General features: G+C 47.9%; 1 long non-coding RNA gene across 1 annotated transcript in view; it reads right to left on the bottom strand.

Annotated features, from left to right (window-relative positions):
* Positions 1–14,833, bottom strand: part of LOC108641944 — a 33,792-nt gene extending 18,959 nt beyond the window's left edge. The window contains exon 1 of the long non-coding RNA XR_001922345.1: positions 14,737–14,833. This is a non-coding gene — a long non-coding RNA (uncharacterized LOC108641944). The remainder of the gene's footprint in view (positions 1–14,736) is intronic.
* Positions 14,834–18,379: the final 3,546 nt, after the last annotated feature.

Genomic DNA, 18,379 nt, shown 5'->3' with positions numbered 1-18,379 from the left:
ATGAAATATCTCACCTAGTCTTTGCAGGATGACAAAAAGATTTAGATCCGCAATTACTGCAAGCACATAGTTTTTAGCTATGCACTTTAAACTTTAGTACACAAAGGTATTTAACTTTAACACAACAAAGGTAGGTGGTGCCACAGAGCAACCATACTGAAACTGCATTAGGAGAGATTTATCTCCTTGTATCTGGAGGATATCTGCTCAACTCATCTACACAGAAGATAGCATTGCAATTAATGACAATGACGAGTTCACTCCTTCCCTCTCCGAGCTGCCCCTGCAGAGTCCTCTGCCCTCTCCACCAGCCACCAGCATGCAGACTCTTGGGACCCCAGGTAGACCCAGAAGCAAGAAGCTGCACTGCCAGCAGTGGTACCAAGATAAGCAAACCTCATTTGCCATATGCAGAGCCTCAACACTGGTGCTGCCCTATGCTGGTCAGGAACACGCTGATGCTCTGTTCAGTTGCAGCAGCTGCTCACCCCAGCCTGGCTCTCCCCAGGCCCGGTCTGTGGCGTTGCCAGCAAAGCCCCAGCGCACCCTGTGCCCAGTACAGGTGAGTGGCATAAAGTGGGTGAGGGGCACGGGGAGGATGAGGGGTACAGAGTGGACAAGGGGGCAGAGTAGATGAGAGCCACAGAGGAGATGAGGGGCATGTGGTGGATGAGCAGCACAGGGTGGACAAGGTCATGGAGTGGACAAGCAGCACAGGGGATGCATCCATGCAGGACATCTTTCCATGCCTGTGTGCCCAGGCTCTCCAGACCTGCACATATGTAGTCCCATGGCACACCAGGGCAGGCACCAGGGCATTTCACCTTCTTTGCTCCAGACTGACTAGCTTGGTAGGCAGGTGGAATGAGAGGGAAAACAGCTGTGTCACAGAATATATCAAGCTCTGCAATATGGTTTCATCCCAAACTGGTGTAATAAGTCCCAAGAAGTATCTTGTGGGATGAAATTCTCCAAATTATGCAGCAGAAATACTGTGCTTGGTTCAGATTAAATCATTCCACTCCATGCTCCATCCTGACTTGAGCCTTTTCTATAATTCCAGCCTTTATAATGACACTGTAATGTATGGTTAATTCCAGGAATTACACAAGTAATTTAAGTAGTAGCAGGAGCAGATGAAATGTTATGAGCCATTATAACATAGAGTGTGAAAATTATAAAGTCTGGAAATTAAGCATTTTGGTAGCTTGATAAATGCATTTTGCTGCCAAAATGAAGGCTGTTCTCAATTCTGTGCAAATGCAGGTATGTGAACAGGGGCAGGAAAGCATCTGCGTGGCTGAGGGAGCATCCTCCCACACCAGCATATTCTCAGGCCCTCCACTGGTGCCTCAGTCCCTGGTGACCATGTCAGACCACGCCATGGGCTAGCCACGGTTCAGCTGAGACTTGGCCAGCAGCTGTGGCTGCACTGGGCGAGGGCCAGGCGCTGCCCTTTCCATGGAGGTGGCAGACCTTCAATGGATGGAAAACTCTCTCATGCTTGTGTAAACCCCCTGCATGGATGAGCTCTGCCAGCTGAGCCACAGAAAATCTCAACATCTCAGCCCTTCTGTCTGCAAGACCAGGCTTTCAACTGGACTGGAGTCTTCATCCACCCCTGGACTGGGGCTTTAGCACATCAGCAGGGTCTGCTATCCCCACTCTGCCATTGTGGATAGCTTGTACAAACTCTGAAATACAGATACAGGTCCCCAGCAGAGATGTCAGTTTTTCTTTCTGATGCCAAAGATAATGCAAATGAATGCCTGAGTGACAGAAGACAGATAATTTCTCACTTGATTTTCACAACAGTGCTTTGGTTCTACACCACATCCACATCACAGTCATCCTTTTAACGCAGAGTGAAAACACGTCAGCTGACCTCAGGTCAGCTTCTGGGGTGGGGCAGCTCAGTCCTCTGGCACAACAGACTCTGCTGGCAAATGCTTTGTAATCTAAGCCAGTTTCAAGTAATATATGCAGATGCTAGCCTGGTTTGATCCAGCTGAATCAGCCAAAAATTTTGCCAAGGAAGAGAATACACAGGTGGAGAAGAGATGATGCATAGCAAGCTGATGTTTGAGGACACTGTGGCTGTTGTGGCACATGCCCCAGGGGACTCATAGCTGCCAACAACCCTGTGCACAACTCTATGGGACCAGGCTCCTCACTGACTCCTGGCATTATGTTTCCTGACTTTAGTAAATATGCAAGAATCAAAGACAAGACAGTCTGGGCTGAGGCAGCTCCTTCATGCTGAAGGAGACTGGTAGGACAAAAAGATGGAGTAGCACCAACACCCTGTGCCCACACCTTCCACTGACACAGCAAGCAGCCCTTCTCCCACCTGGGCACTGCCTGTCCCACCACAGAGTCCATGCACACCCCTCCATGTGAGTAAAACATCTGTGTTTACCTGGCAATTATTTATTCTGCGACGAAACACTGATGGAGCAAAACATCTGAGACTGACAGGATTTAATGCATCTGCCGCTGAACGGATATCAAGTCAGGACAAAAAGTGCTGCTTTTAGTCTTTGACTTCAGATATCGCAGTTTGGGTCCCTGTCTCAGCCACAGTCTTTTTAAAGCATTGAACAGCAGCTCGATAGGCACAGGTCAGGCCTCAGTACAGGGTGAGAAGTTGCTGGTTTTGATGGGGGTAGGCAAGGCATTCTTTCATTAAACGACATGTCAGTTTGTTAGGATTGAATACTTGTTCTGGTGTGAAGTCCCAAGCAACAGGGGGTGTTAGACGCCCTAAGAACCTGTCTAAATTCATCCACGTCCCTTGCAACCCAGGAACTGGCCCCTTTAGAGAACATCCCAGGAAATTCTCTCTCAAAGTTGGTTTTGTCCTAACACAAGGCAACAAAAAAGATACTACCTTCCTCATTCCCCATAATGTTTTAAGAGCGTTGGTTATAAGCAGTAATATAGCCAGACAACTCAGGTAAGGGTTAGTAAGGATCACAGGCGCTTTCATTACCAGACCCTCTAGGTCGAAATTAAGAAGGGGAAAAAATTTGATTTTATCCCCTTCTAGGTCTCTTAAGGGGTAAGTTCTACACCTTATCAAAACTGTTAGTAAAATTACAGGGATAACCACTGAAACTGGGCAAATTGCCATGTTTTTGTTATATGTTCCGGGTTAGCAAAACAAACAGATAAGTGAGGCAGTTGTTTATATAAACAATCTTCCCTTGGCAGTCTTCCTGGGTTTCGGCACCAAATATGTAGCTGCTTACTTCGGCTGAATGCCAGGTGTCTACCGAGGCTGCACAGATCTCCCCTCCCAAAGGGGAGACGGGAAAAAAAATTTAAAACCCAGGGCTTACCAAGAAAGATAGTTTTATATTCACACGGAGATGGAAAACACTATAAGCAATATGCATACAGAGAAGAACTAAAAATAATGATACTTCCCACAACCGATGATCTTCTCCCTCCAAAGGAACCGCCCGAACCACCCCGCTCAGTACCCAGAAGAGAAGAGAGAGCTCACTTTCTTCCCATCTGTTACATATCCAAGCTGGTATAACATGGTATGGAATATCTTATTGGCAGAACACACATCAAATGACCTATCCTATTTCCATTTTCCTTCTCAAGGAGGATAACAAACCCATTACAGTCTTCTTATGTAGGAACTGAGGAGGTGACATTTAAATTTCCCAGCTGACTCTGCAGTCAGTGCAGAGCCTAATCCCAAACTTACTGTGGCCACAGGAGACAGATGACTTATTCTTAGTTGAAGCGCTCCAGTGCCATATTTGCTGCTAGAAATAAGTGACCACATCCTTCTTTTTGGAGACTTCTCAATTCCCCATGCAGGTTGTCCCTCTTCTCCTGACTCAGCCACGCAGCCCACAAGCAAGAGACACGTCCTCAGACTCTTACCACCTGCATCCCCCTCTCCAGGGATTCACACCTTCCCCACACAGCTGAACACACAGGAGTTTTCTAACATGTACACTGCTTCCTACAGCTTGCCAGCCTCTGCTTTAAACTGTGTCCGTGGAAATACCTTCTTTCATTTTTACTACAGCATGCCATTTTGATTAAAAGTTCTCTCTTAATTTGGCTTTCTTTCTGTTACTCCATTTTGTTTCTTTTGCACTGATCACACTACATTGCATCACATTGCAATCTATTGTAACGTCTAAGCACTTCCTCTCATTTTGATAAAGTCTCAATGGGTCCAGAAACTCCTGGAAAGAGAATACTTTATTCTCAAAGTATTTCATTTCAATTTGTGCCATAGACATCAGTTCTGAGCACTGCAGATTAACACAGGGCTGATGTTCTATGTTCAAACAGTCCTAACTGCAAGCAAATCCCCTTCAGCAACAATTACACAGAAATCACACCTACATTCTTGGAAAACAAGTTCAGCAAATTACAAAAAACCTGAATTCATAGACAACGCTCTGCAGAAGAATGGCTGCAAAGCCCCCCATGACAGGGGGTCATCCTGCCATGATAGACGTGAGTGTGCAGGGAGCATGAGATGCCTGGTTGCAGGCCTCAGTCTCCAGCTTTCCCTTGGCAACACAAGTGCTAGAAGCAGGAGACATCCAGCTTATTGCAGGACAGCTTGGAAAGTGCTCAAAGCTGGGCCAAAATGGAACTCAGAACCAGGCACATCTCTCAGTGCACACAGAACTCCAGGCTGGGGATGGCACATGAGAAGACCCCGTGCCACAAGGCTTCACATGAGGTGGGCTAGCCAGGGTCTAACACCTAGGAGGAAAGAAACCACCTCCCATCCACCAGCACACAAGGAAGCACCGGGCAGTTTGCCTGTCGAGCTCAGATATGATGGGAACACAAAAGGCTCTGCTCTCCCATCACTGTTACCAGCTACCACCCTGGGGTGGCAAGGCATGGTGTGGCAGAGAAACAGCAGCCATGCCACACTCCTGCAGGCCATTAAGTGCTTTCCAGTCTGCTTACTTAGAGGATCTCAAAAACACAGTTTGTCAGGAAACTGCCTGCCTGATTCTGGTGGCTGGGTCTGGCTCTCACACCCCCCCCCACATGTTAGGTGCTTCAGTGCCTGAGCCACTGCTGGCCGCCTTGACAGATGCTCAGCACTTCACAAGGCTCAAAGCTCCAAAAACTTGGCATTTTCAACCAGAACACTTTTGTAATCTCCAATTTTTTTAAACTCTGGGTGCTGACAAAACACAAGGCGACACAAACATGAAAAAACAAATGTTCAGAAATGATAAAGCATTTTGTGTGTTCTCACATGGCTCTTTCTCTGGTCTGAGAAACCGCACCATGTGCAAGTGGTTTGAGTTCAGCCCTGCAAGTACAAAACAATCCAGGTCAACTCTAATTGCACCTTCCCCTTTCAGAGACAAGGCCTGTGTGTGGCCCAGGACACTGGGCACCTGAATCATAGGTTCACAAAATGGTTTGGATTGGACAGAACCTTAAAGCTCATATAGTCACAATCCCCTGACATGGGCAGTGACATGTTCCACTACACCAGGTTGCTCCAAGCCCTGTCCAGCGTGGTCTGGGACACATTTGGGGATGGAGCCACAACAACTTCTTTGGGCAACCTGTGCCAGTGCCTCACCACCCTCATAGCTCTGCTTCACTAACACAAAACATAACTTTCCAGAATCAGAACTAATTTACACCTCATGACTTTCTAATTACAATTAGCTTTTCCTGCTTTCCCTTATTGTATTTCCACTACAAGATAGCTGTCCATAATGACACATACCCAGCCAAAAGGAGTGGGCTCAGGTAGGGCAGAGGACGCAGCAATGTGCCTCAGCCCTGGCATGCCATATCCTGGCTGGATACCAAGCTTCTACGTTGGGGGTGGATCACCCAGACAGTTGCTGTCACTGCTGGCTTTGAGAGCTGGGAGAACAATGATCTGTTAGGAAATCCTCTGTAAAGGGTTACCTTCTTCTACCTTTCCAGAGGAGTTTGGCAGTGCCCCTGCAGCCCCTGCATACAGGGGGAGCGTCTTTAGCACCCAGAGGAGGTCCTAAGACAGCTTGGATAGGGACGAACTGACCCTGTGTAGGACAAACTCTGCCAAAGAGACCCTTTAGCAGGTCCTACACAGGAAATGCAATAAATGAGCTTTTAACATGTCACCTACAAGTACCTCATATTTAAATTTCTGTCTCTGGTTGTTTTGGGGCAGTCTGTTATAGCTCCAGCATTACAGGTCTCAGAACTACTGTCTTGCAGGGGACAGAAAAATGGCTACTAACATACCCCCCCCCCAAACCAAAATAAACAAACAAAACCCAAAATAAACAAAGAAACCCAGCAACAAAAGGCTTTTAAAATTCCCACTGTTGCTTTTATAATCACCAGTATTGCTTAAAGTTGGGCAGCACATCAGATCCATAACACTGAATGATCATTAACAGGGAATATCCTGGGTTCTCAGTTGCCGCCAGCATCTCTCTGTGGGTACCTCAGAGCTGGAATGGTCCCACAGTTCCCTTTTGGGGATGCAGTACAGAGCCCTGTGCCATCAACTTGGTGCCTCCCTCCATGTTTTCCTATCCGTAGGGGCCACGGGCAGCCACGGTGACAGGCAGCATCCCAGCTCTGCCTAGAGCAACATCCTCTGCAACGATGTGCCATGAGCTTCAGAATCAACACTCCTAGTTTGGCTGAGGTTATGTTGCCAACATCAACACATTCCGACCCAAACAGCAGCTTAACTTGAACACTGGTATCTGAGCAGTACACTACCCTATCTCAAGGGCAGCATCGTTCGGCTGCCGGAGCCCCAAACCCTGCCGTCATTCCAGAGTGGGGACGGGACAGTTTCAGCATGGAGGTCTGGCTGGAAGCTGCCCTCCACCCCACAGCCCTCAGTGTCGCTGCTGCCGGCTGACACGATGGATGCATTTGACTGAAGGTAGCCAAACTGTCACTCAGGAGGTGCCCCCTCGGTACCTCTTCTGGCTGGATCTACTGGAGGGTGGGCTTGCCTGAGCCGCTTCTGTCAAGGATTTCAAAGGGAACAAGCAGCTGAATGCGGATCTGACAGCTCGGCCGAATTAGGGCTATTTGCATGCTAATTTCCACCGTGCTTAACTCACTGGCAGACCTAGAGCGAGAGGCAGCCTCTGCATGTTTGGAACAATGCTTGACTGATCTAGCTGCGTTAACGAGCAAATTATGGTAATTTTGTTATTACTAATGCATAGAAATTTCCAAAGAGTGGAGCAATACAATATGTTTTCTCTCCTCCTCCTCACTCCTAAATACAGACCCCTTTGTTTATACACACTTCGCCTTGCTTACTTATGTTTAGATATGCAGAGTATATTACCTCGACAGGAGGCAGAAATTAGGGACAGAGCAGAGGGAGCCGGCAGAGCAGAGGGGTCCAGCTTTGCCATACATGGAGCACTGGGGACCACATCATCAGCTGGGATAAAGAGCAGAGAGCCTAACTGACTCCTGGTGAGGCTCAGCTCTGCAAGGGAAAGGTGGATCAGCAGATCCAAAGGCTGTTGGTTTTCCAGCATTTCACCTTCTTGTCCTCTCCAGTATAATTTCTAAATCAATTCAATGAAATAATATCTGACAACATCATATTGAAAACAATATAAATTTTATCTATATTCTGTGCAAGCATGGTAATTACATTCCTGAGAGAAGAAAACCAAAATGTTTCTCCAGGCTTCCAAGATGCCGGCAGACCCTCATTCAAAATGTACACGAGCAGTGGATAAATGCATACCATTTACTTAACTGCTTCATTATTAATTAGGGGAATCATTTGTCAGCTGATTTGCAATCTGGAATTGCCCCAAGATATTTGTGACGGCACATCATATGCTACATCATATGTAATGAAATTTCTCCAGGATTTGTCTTCTAAGACTACGGAAGGGTGGGGCAGCCCCAAACTTGGGGGGAAAACACAGAAAATTTGCTTAACCAGAGAAGGCCAGATGTCAGTACTTCTGTCCTTTGGTAGCAGCTCTTCTGGTGGTGGTGGTGAAGCTTTGGGTGCTTTTGTGTGCATCTGCAGAGCGTGAAGGTGGTTTTGAGGCACAGTGGGGGATGTTTGGGTTTGAGCTATTTGAGCTGCCAGAAGTGGCAATGTCAGCACAAGTGCCGTTAAACCCAATCAGAGATATCATCCCCACCACAACAGCAGCATGAAGCAGATGGCAAACTTGGGACCTCCAGGTTCTGAGGAGGTAACTTGCAAACTTTCTGCTTCACTAAAGAATTGTTAAGGTTTATTCCTCATTTGCTTTAGGTCCTTCTAGCATAAAGGGTCTGACTGGCTGTCAGTCATGCTGACTGGCCACAACAGTGTCACTGTCCAAATAACCAAGCACTTTCAGTATTATGCTGTAGGTAAGAGGAGGACCTGGTTCACCAATGTCCTATGACATACTGCAATTTGCTTTCTCTGCCCCTGGTTTTAGGCATTTTACCTCTCAGCTGCCTCTCTTTTACTGCCACGTCAGGAGATTACAACACACTATTGCAAAACTTAGGCAAAGGTAGAGCCCGAATAAAAAACACAAACACATGAAATAACTATCAATAAAGTCTTCAGCATGGTAGGGGGGACCAAACCCCACCAATAACTACAGATTGGATCCTGATAGTCCCACATCTGAACAGGCTGCCTCCTGAACCCTCCATAACACGAGGCTGGCATTCTGGCCCCCTGTGCCCCTTGCTGCAGGCTAGATGCCAGTGAACTGAGGGAGGGTGCTATCCCCTGCAGGCTCAGGTGTGAGAAACAGCCCCAACAGGAAGAGGTCACACAACCTCACTGTTCCTCTGCATCAATACCTGCCAGCCACAATTAAAAAATATGTTTGAAAACCATGTATTTTGTTTCACAACATCTTCTCCTTCCCCTTCACACATAAGAATGAGCACCTTCTCCAGATAAAAGACTGCTAATGACAACGTTGCTATTTTTTATACCTTTCTTTTCAAAGCCCAGTTTTGAATGTCACTGTTTTCAGATCCCTTTAGTCAGGTAATTGCACATAGACTTCTTATAAAGGAAATTCATTTGTTCAGGGTCACTGCATGGTTTTTCATTAAAAACAAATTACCGCTGCTCAGAAAGGACATCTGGGTTTCGAGAGTCCCAATAATGACTATATTTTCAGCATCACTATTCCGGACAGTCTACCCTTTCCTGTCACTGGGCATGCAGGGCCCAGCAGGAGAGGAGGGGATGGGGTGAATGGCAGCCCCAGGGAGGGGAGAAGGGGTGGCAGATTGGGGGTTCCAACCCTGGAGATGGGATGAGGGAATGGGAATGAGAAACAGAAGGGCAGCAGGCTCTGCTGTCCCAGAACTTTTAACACAAGAATGGGAGTAAGTATTTCAGTGAATTATTATGGCTACTTAAATATGACCTTTGTCCAACTCAGCTGCAGCATCAGGAGCATGATGATGAGGGCATGCACATGCTGCAACTGGATACAGGCATAGTTTGTTCAAGCCCTGTCTTAGCAATGAAACTGCTGCAAGCCACTCTGCCCCAGTCCCATTAGGACCCAAAAGAGACACAGCTCCTGGAATAGTCATCGGAGCAGGCATGCATGCTGTAGCTCCAGCACCACTCCTCCTGTCTTCCCTTCTGTCCCCTTGCTGATGACCACCATCTGCCCCACACATGAGAGGACACAAACCTTCAGATACCTCTCAGGAATAGACCCACAGGCACAAGTAGTGGTCTGTGAAGACAGACCCGACCCAGTACTGGAAACAGGCTGGTTGTGTGTGAAGCAACAGAGGACCAAGAAAAGATCCCAGGCAAGCAGCACTGGTCCCTGCCAGCTGCAGAGCCCATGTCGAGGAGGAGCAAAGCTGGAGAGAAGGTCCAGCCTCCCAGAGGTGAGAGAAATATGGTAAAAGTGTGCTCTCTGTGACCAGTCAATGGCCACTCCAGCAGCTGCCCCTCTTTTCAAACACTTCACCTCAGGAAAGGGCTCTGAGTCACTCACATAGGCCAGGGAGTAAAATTCCTGCAAATCTTGCATTTCCCACTGTGTGCTCCCAGCCAGCTGATGCTCTGCTCCCAAACCCATATGTGAGGGAGTCAAGAGAACAGAGGGAGCAACAGCTGCAAGCAGAAGAGAGCACTGTCTCCATCTGAAGAGGCAAACAGCCCTGGGACTGCCTCTTTGGAACAGATCAAGCACAGCCGGATGGTACCATGCTCCAGGCTGCAAGTACAGGATGGGATGGAGAAGAGTTTGCTCCTGCTCGCTCTTCTCCAGAGACAAAGGAAAGGCTGCTGGGAAAACACTGCTCCATATTTCCAAAGTGACAGCACATTACGGGCACAGTCATGGTGTGAACAAATAGTAACAACAGTACCAAATTATTGGGGATAATTTCTGCATAGAGCATCTCAATAACCTGTGGGATCCTGTGCCCTCAGGTGGGCACAAATCTAGGAGGAATCAACAGTCGATTAAAGCTCTAATCAGATGAGAATATACAGAGAGATGCACTAGACAAAATGAGCATTTACAAGGAATATAAACTCTCATTCTTCAAGGCATCAGACACCAGACAATGAGGGCTAAAAAGAAGTGTTCACTCTGTGCAAGCTGCTGCAGGCGCTGCTGTGTCCCCTGCCCCAGGTGTGGTTGGTGGTTGTTCCTGGGACCCTGTGGCTTCCCATGAATGATGCCACACAAAGTAGGTAGGATACCACGCCAAGGGCTGGAAGCAGGCAACACTGGAGGCTGCTGAAGGGTGAGACCATAGTCATGGACTGGGAGAGGAACACAGAATGTGATTTCTCCTGGTCCCTTGTGTAGACATTAAGACCTTCCTTGTGACAGGAAAGCTGTCCACAGGGCTCCCTCTGGCCTCAAAGGGAGATTCATGGCTCTGTCTTTTAATGGTGACTGGGGTCTAGAGCAGAGTTGTCTCATCTGCATGGACTGTTGGCATCACTTCTTTTCCAGAGAGGGACCTGTTCTTTCCCTGTTAACAGCTTATTGACTACAACTGTGCTCACAGCATCAGGCAGAAGCATACAAATTTCTGCAGCACATTTCCAGTAGTGCCTTAATCAAAACTTTGAGTAATAGGATAACAGGGCTTTTCAGGATGGAAGAGTCTTCAGGTAGTCTCAAGACCCTTCTCACAGCGGGATCAGCAGTAAGACCAGGCCAGAAGGCTCAGGGCTTCACCCAGGCTGGCCTTGAAACCCTCAAGGATGGAGACTGCACAGCCCCTCTGAGAGACCTCTTGGGGGAAAAGTTTGGAGATTTTTCTCATACCCAGTTTGCATATTGCTTGTTCTGACTTGGGTCCATTGTTTTTTGTACTGGGGGGCCCAAAACAGAACTGTTCTCATTGTGAGTCTACAAATTCCAAATGAGGGGGATAATTCCTTCCCTCCAGCTCTTGCCCAGAATGCTGTTGCCGTGAGCACCGCCAGTGCACATGGCAAACCAATGCTCAGCTTCCAGTCTGCTGCGTGCCTGGAGTCCCTTCAGCAGCCAAACAGTCCTCAGCCCTTTTTGTTGCAAAGTGCTGCTTTCCTCTGTGCAAGATTTTTTTGTTTGCCCTTGCTAAGTTTCACACATCCCCAGTCTGCCTTGGTGACTGTAGCAGGGAGATTGCCGAAACTGAAACCAGTACACCGTTGAAAGTTCAACAAAACAATATTTATTACAAAGAAGCAGCCAACAAAACAAGAAGCCAAGAGACAGGAAAGAGAAGGGAAACAAGCCCCCAGGACAACCCCTCACTCACTCAGGCATTATTTATGAGGTTGTCTTACCGACCGCAGAATTCCCCATAGCATAGGCTGCATGCCCAGAGTGTTGGCAGGCTCACAGGATGGCGGGCGGCCCTGCAGAGGTAACATTGTCCTCCCTGGGGAGTTTGAATCCACTCCCAGCAAGAGCTCTCTACTTTTTATACAATTAACCTATGACATCTACCTGGGCAGGTGTGGCCAGCACCGCCCAGCCAGAGGCCTTTGGTCCCTCCCCCCGTTATGTCAGTGGTGCCCCTTTTACGCATGCGTGTGTACACTGGAATTTGCCTGCACCTACGTGCTGTGCCTCAGGGGGTCTTTTCTAAATTAGCCTGGGGGCTTACTTCATCACATTCCTCTTCACTTTCTTCTTCAAATGCCCTTGGAGGGCCATTGGCCAATAGTGAGGCCCCAAATTATTTCAGTTTATACAAAATACTTCCTTCAAGGACGGAGTTCTCATTTATCAGTGCTTGTTTTCACATAATTTGGCAGGAAAAGAACAGACTCTCAAAGGTGGCTGGGCCAAAACACAGACCAAAAATAGCAGCATCTAATTAAGCACAAATACAGTGCCTCCATGTTACTGCTCTGCTCTGGAGCCTACTGGTGGCATCACACCATTTGGCATCATCTGAACACCTGACAAACTGTGTTCTTTCCTGGTTGTAGATGAAGGTGCTAACCCAGACATATCACCGGCCAAGCACTGCAGTTCCATGCCTGGCACCAGCACCCAGCTGGAACGTGACACTTGCAACATCTCCAAGCTTGACCACCCAGCCAGTAGTTTACCCACCTATCTGCCCATCTGTCCTCACCGTGGCATTTCACTTGTGCCCTGAGACATCAGAGCACTATGGGGTGCTGGGAGAGCTCCTTTCCAGTCACCTCTAAAGGGTGACAGCCATCAAAAGGCAGGAGAAGGGAGAAGGACCAGTGACCTTCAGAGAGAACGCATTCATGGGAGCCTCGAATCATGCTAGCTCTCAGTTCCTAAAGCTAAAGCTCTGGGCTGAAATCAAAGCCATGTGTTTTTTTTTTGATTCCTTTAGAGAAAAGTATTTGAATGGTTTATTGTCTGCCATGGCAGATATTCACAAGCCACATAGAAATGGAAATTCCGTGTTGATATGCAAGTCCCTGGTTTTGCAGGAAAGGGAGCAAGGAGATGTGAAATCGTAGAGCACGTGTTTGAACAAGGCACGGAGATGCAGCAGAGACAGGCTCCTATGTGCATTCTTGCCTGTATGAGAGACAGGGAAGGACCTGGGTCTGGCAGGGGACAACACTGCTCCTGTTGGGATGAGCAGTGTGGCAGCTGGTGAAGAGATAAGCACTGAGTACAAAGCTGAATCCACACAGCTTGCAAATGCTGTCTCCAGCTGAAGCAGAAGCCAGAGGGTCTCCCCTACCCCACAGGCAGCTATAGACACCAGAAAGTGGGAGATGAACACCTGCAGTGTGCTGAGGGCCAGGTTTACTCACAGCAGCAGAAGCAATGGCAGCAGCAACAAGCATGCAACAAAACACTGCCTATGTCTTATGATGTATATGTTTCTCCCATGTCTCTAAGCACTTAACTCACACAATTGCTTAATTATGAGCAGAAATTCATGGCTTATGATTAAAAATCTTATCAAGGAAGGAGATTTCTAGCAGAGGCTCCAAAAATGAGTACAAGGCAGACACAAGTCGTGAGATGAATCCCTGAGAGCTGGCACAACAAGCATGTGCCCATGCTCGGTCATGGCAATTTGGCCATTTTGGAACAAGTAGGGATGTGCCAGTGGCACCAGACCGGGTCTGTCACCTGCCTTACCATCAGCCCCTTGGGGACTGCAGTGTTTTCTCTAGCAAGGCTCTGAGAGTGATCCTGCAAAGGACAGAAGTCAAAGAAGAATTGAGAAGGCATTTTGAATGCTAGTTAGCAAATTCTCACTTAAATGAGATGGAGAACCTACAGGAATTGCAGCTGACCTTCACACTAGCTGGAGCAGAAGGTTGTTATTAAAGGAACCAGTGAGAGGAACAGTGCAGTTATTCAATATAATGGGTCACAGAAGCCTATATGTAGTTAAAAATAAAATCTATTAGCTGGGAAAATCAGCTCAGATGACTCTACATCACCAAAGCACACTCCTCGGGCTGAGCACCACCAAGCCCCACGTCCTGCAGCTTCACCATCCCACCCTGGCAGCTGCTCCCAAACAGCTGGTAACTCCCCAGAAAAGACAAAAGAGCAAGTACTCCCACTGCTGTGTCCCAATCATTGCTTGCTGCCAGCCCTGGATGTCACCATCCTATTTTAGATTGTGCACAGATCTGCAGCTGGGTGACACCAACGATGTGACCAACCTGCAGATCCTGCTCTGCCCACCCCAGATACCTGCACAACCCCCCTTCCTGATGCCATACAGGCAAGCAGTGGCCACCAGCTGGCTCATGCCACCTGCATTTCTCACTGTAAGGTTCCAAAAGGGGAAGGAAATTACAAAAATACGGTGTCCTGGGAACAACTCAGTGTCCCCAGGACTCGAGTTTGCACACAAGAATGTTGAGACACATCCAGCCCCCGGGGTCAGTGACCTCACCTCTGAGGCAGCAGAGAGGGACACAGTGTGCTGGGAGAAAACAGGTGGGTTAGAGCAAAGCCTGAATCAGATGGGAAGAGCCTGGCATGGCCCAACATGGGACAATCTTCATGGTCCACAGAAGGGAGGCTGGAAGCTCCTTCAGTATCCCAGTGCTAATGCCTTACTTTGGCACTCTGCAGGCTGCATGACCTCCTGTGCTAGGGAGCCTGGTCCTGCTTTACTCAGGAACACTCCACAGCCCCTTTCCCTTTCAGCATTGTGGCTTCTGCTTCATGCTCTCCTCAGCACAGAACATCCACAGAAAGCCTCCATCCTGAAATGCTATTTTCTTTCCTTTTATTTTTTCTTCCCCTCCCTCTTCTGAAGACTCACCAGGCACCATTCCTGTCAGCGCTGGAGTGGAGTAGCTGCCCTGTCCAGCAGGAGGGACATGAGGAGGGTATCCTGGGAGGGTTGTGCTTGCCAGCTCGCGACCTGAGGAATCAAACCAACAAATCACCACGTGAGCATTGCGGCAAGCGGACATGGTTTTACATCTCCCCAAGCACCCAGAACACAGCCATGCATTTGTCATCACGACTCTGTGAGGACCAGCATGGGATTTCCAGGCTGGCAGGGAGGGCAGGCACAGTTTTCTTTTCTCTATAAGCTGCCACAAAGCTCCAATGAAGTGAGAGACGGGAAGGGGAAGAGCAGAGCTCTGCAGGGAGACTAATGCACCCGATTGAACTCTGGCTGCTTGCCCCTATTCCCAAATTCCTCCAAAGCTTAGATTTGTAAAGTCAGAAACAGTGAAATGGTAAATAACACTGATCTTAAAGACACTTTCTCAGAAAACTCTCTAGAAAATCACAGTGCACAGGCTAAGGATGTTTGCTATCTAAATACAATGGAGGATGCCACTCATTAAAGCAGTTAAAAAAAAAAAAGGACAAACACAAGACCTTAAGACAGGAAAGTGGTTTAAAATACAGCTTGCTGTGGTGCCAGAAGAAGAGTCAGATTCCCAAACACAGCCTTATGCAATGCTCTTTCCTTAAGCTGCAGAAACATGATTTTTTTAATCAAGTACCCGCAGGTCTTCCATAGAAATAACCCCACAAAAACAAGCAGTGGAGGTGTTCTCCATCTCCCTCTGCCCCTGGGCCTGTCTTCCTTCCTGCCCTCCCAGAAACAGCTCCCAGTACCTCACGGCACATGGCACTGTGGGCAGAATAAACACAGTATGGCTCGCGCAGCACCGCAGAAGTGACGCCTCAATCCTGCCTGGATCCTGGTCCCATATGATAGTCACTGGATAGTCACCATCTCTTCAGGCTGCCACGGTGGAATTTCAGGGAAACTGGTAATGGCAGTAGCCAAAAGTGACCCTCCATTAGAAACTGATGCTCCGTGATCTCACCAGGTAGGATCCATCCCTTGTCCCAGAGGGACTCCTGGAGCTCACTCATGGTCTTCTGGACTCCCACAGCATCCTTGAGCAGACCACTTACCCAGAGATTAGTGGCCTTCAAGACACACTCAGGTGCCTGGTAGCATTAAACCTGCAGCATCACAGCTGGGCCAGCAGTTGGATGCAGGCCCTGCAATCCCTTCCCAGTGTGAGTATCACACAAGTTGCTCAGGGCGTCACTCTCGTATGGGGACCTGTCCCATCAGTCCACCACCCCTGCACTTCCAGGGCCTCCAGGATTGCTGAGTGGCTCCTCCAAGGATGAGGGGAACGAGACGACCCTCACAGCCAAACCATAGTTCAGGAGCAGAGACACTGCACGGGTGCTGAGCTCTGAAAATCCGAGTGTGCACCTCAGGCAAGGGACCCTGCATGCAGGCAGCTCTTGGCCCAAAGGATGAACCCCTGCTGTTTCAGCCTCTACAGGTCAGGAACCACTCTGGCTCCACCTAGCTCCAAGATCCTGGTGGCTGAAAACAGCCCATAAGTTGGGCAAAAATCACAGTGAGTGCAGGTTCCTTCATCAAAATGTAGCATGTTGGATCAGGAAGAAAAGTAATGTGGTTTTGTTGATTTTACCACCACTGACAAGAAGAAATGCACAGATTCTGGTTTTCACACTGCTTTCTGCAGGCACTTGTTTTTATGTCAGTGAACTTTTTTCAAGTCTGTGGAGCTTGAAGAGGTTGAAACTGAATGTTTTCCCAAAAGCCAAAACCTTTTTTTTAAACTTTTTAGATTGGTAGCAATTTTGAGCCACAATTTCATTTTGAGCTGATCTAAAAATAAACTTAAAAATCTTTCTTTTTTTCCTATATCTTTCAAAGAAATGAGACGTCCTTTGATAAGAGAAAAGTACGTGAGTTATTGCAAATTGCAGCTTACAGTCCCTGGGCCATGGCCAGGAAGGCCATTTCCCCCCTGCCCTCTGATAAAGGGGTCTGTGCCAAAACTCTAGCATCGCTGCAGTGATCTCTCAGCGCATGCCCCACTTTACTAAGCACTCTGCATCCACAAACTGGGATGCACACTGTTTCTCTCAGGCCCTTCCTACAGAATATTTATGGTGCATTCACATTCTGAAAGAATTTAAGTTTCAAAACAATTGATTAATTTGCTCTCCAGTTCTATGGAGAAGTCGGATCCCTCATGGAATGGCATCATGAATTCTAATTATTCAATGCAGAGAGAAAATGGCTCTTTCAGATTAAAATGTTCTCCCCTCATCACTGCCCTGCTTCCTTCTCTCCAACATAAAATTAAATTCTGATTGTGTCATCTCTGCAGCCTGGAGAAGACAAAAGTATCTGCTATCTACTTAAATCAAGTCACAGAAGGTAAGTTCAGACCCAGTGCTGGCAGGGACTCAGTTAAGGACTGTCCCTAATGCAGACAAACACCTCACAGCCTGACTGCTGTCATCCAGGAACCCTCCATAGACTCAGGAGTGACACCGTGGCTCTTCCCTTCCTCAGCAGTGTGGTGTTGCTGCACGATGGCATGACGCCTCTTGTCCCAAAGGTGCCTTGGCCTGTGAGTGAGCTCTCCTTCCTGAACTGCTCCACACTGACTACTCCCCACTCCTCACTTTCTAACAGCTATTAAGAAAAACTTGCAATTTATTTCAATATTTTGAAATACTACAAATTTTCCACTTTCTCCAAAGCCACTGTCACAATCAGCACAGTTAGCATCATTATCAAGGGCACCGAGCAATGCAACCACAGCTGGTTACAGCATGAAGAGCAAGACCTCTGGTCTTTAGTGAATCAAGGAAACACCACTTACAGTGTATTCCACAGGTTTGGCTGGTTTCCACTACATCCCATTTCCAAATTAAATGTTCTGTCATCAGCCGACAAATCTTTCCCCACAGCCAGGGCTCAGGCAGTGCCTTGGGGGGCTGGCCAAAGGTGACCAATGGCATAGCTGCAAGTGCTCAATCCCACCTCGCCCTGTCTATTGCATCCAATGTACCCCCCCCCCCCAAAAAAAAGGTTGGAACATCCCATCTATTCCAGTACCCAGCACCCTCTGATTTTTCACCCAGAGCGTGGTTGGGTACTGGAACATTGAAGTGGTCACAGCACCAAGCCTGACAGAGTTCAAGATTCATTTGGACAGTAGTCTCAGGCACATGGTGTGACTCTTGGGGATGGTCCTGCACAAGGTTAAGGGTCAGACTCTATGATCCTTGTGGCTCCCTTCCAACTCATCATATTCTGTCATTCTATGAGATTTTTCCCCAATATTGTCAAGCTTCAATTGCACTGAAATAATTGATTTAAGAGAAAAACACTAATCCACCAGGCACAAAGAGAGAGTAAGAAGTAGTCTCTGCCCCAAGGTGTTCTGTTCCTGCCCTATCCATTCAGGCAAAACAGCCAAGAGGAACGGAACACCTACATTTTACCAGTGGGGCACACAGACATAGAGAGCAAGGTCCTTCAAGACACACTTGCTCCTAAATGTTTTTATTCTAAACTTTTTGGAGGTTATTTTGGATGCCTAAAGTTGGAGATGGGGCAGAGCTGCCCCCTTGCCTCACTGGGCTGGTGTTGT

This window comes from Manacus vitellinus, unplaced genomic scaffold (genome assembly GCF_001715985.3).
Source record: "Manacus vitellinus isolate BGI_N305 unplaced genomic scaffold, ASM171598v3 scaffold_9_pilon, whole genome shotgun sequence".
NCBI lineage: Eukaryota > Metazoa > Chordata > Aves > Passeriformes > Pipridae > Manacus > Manacus vitellinus.
This window is presented reverse-complemented; position numbering and strand designations above follow the sequence as displayed.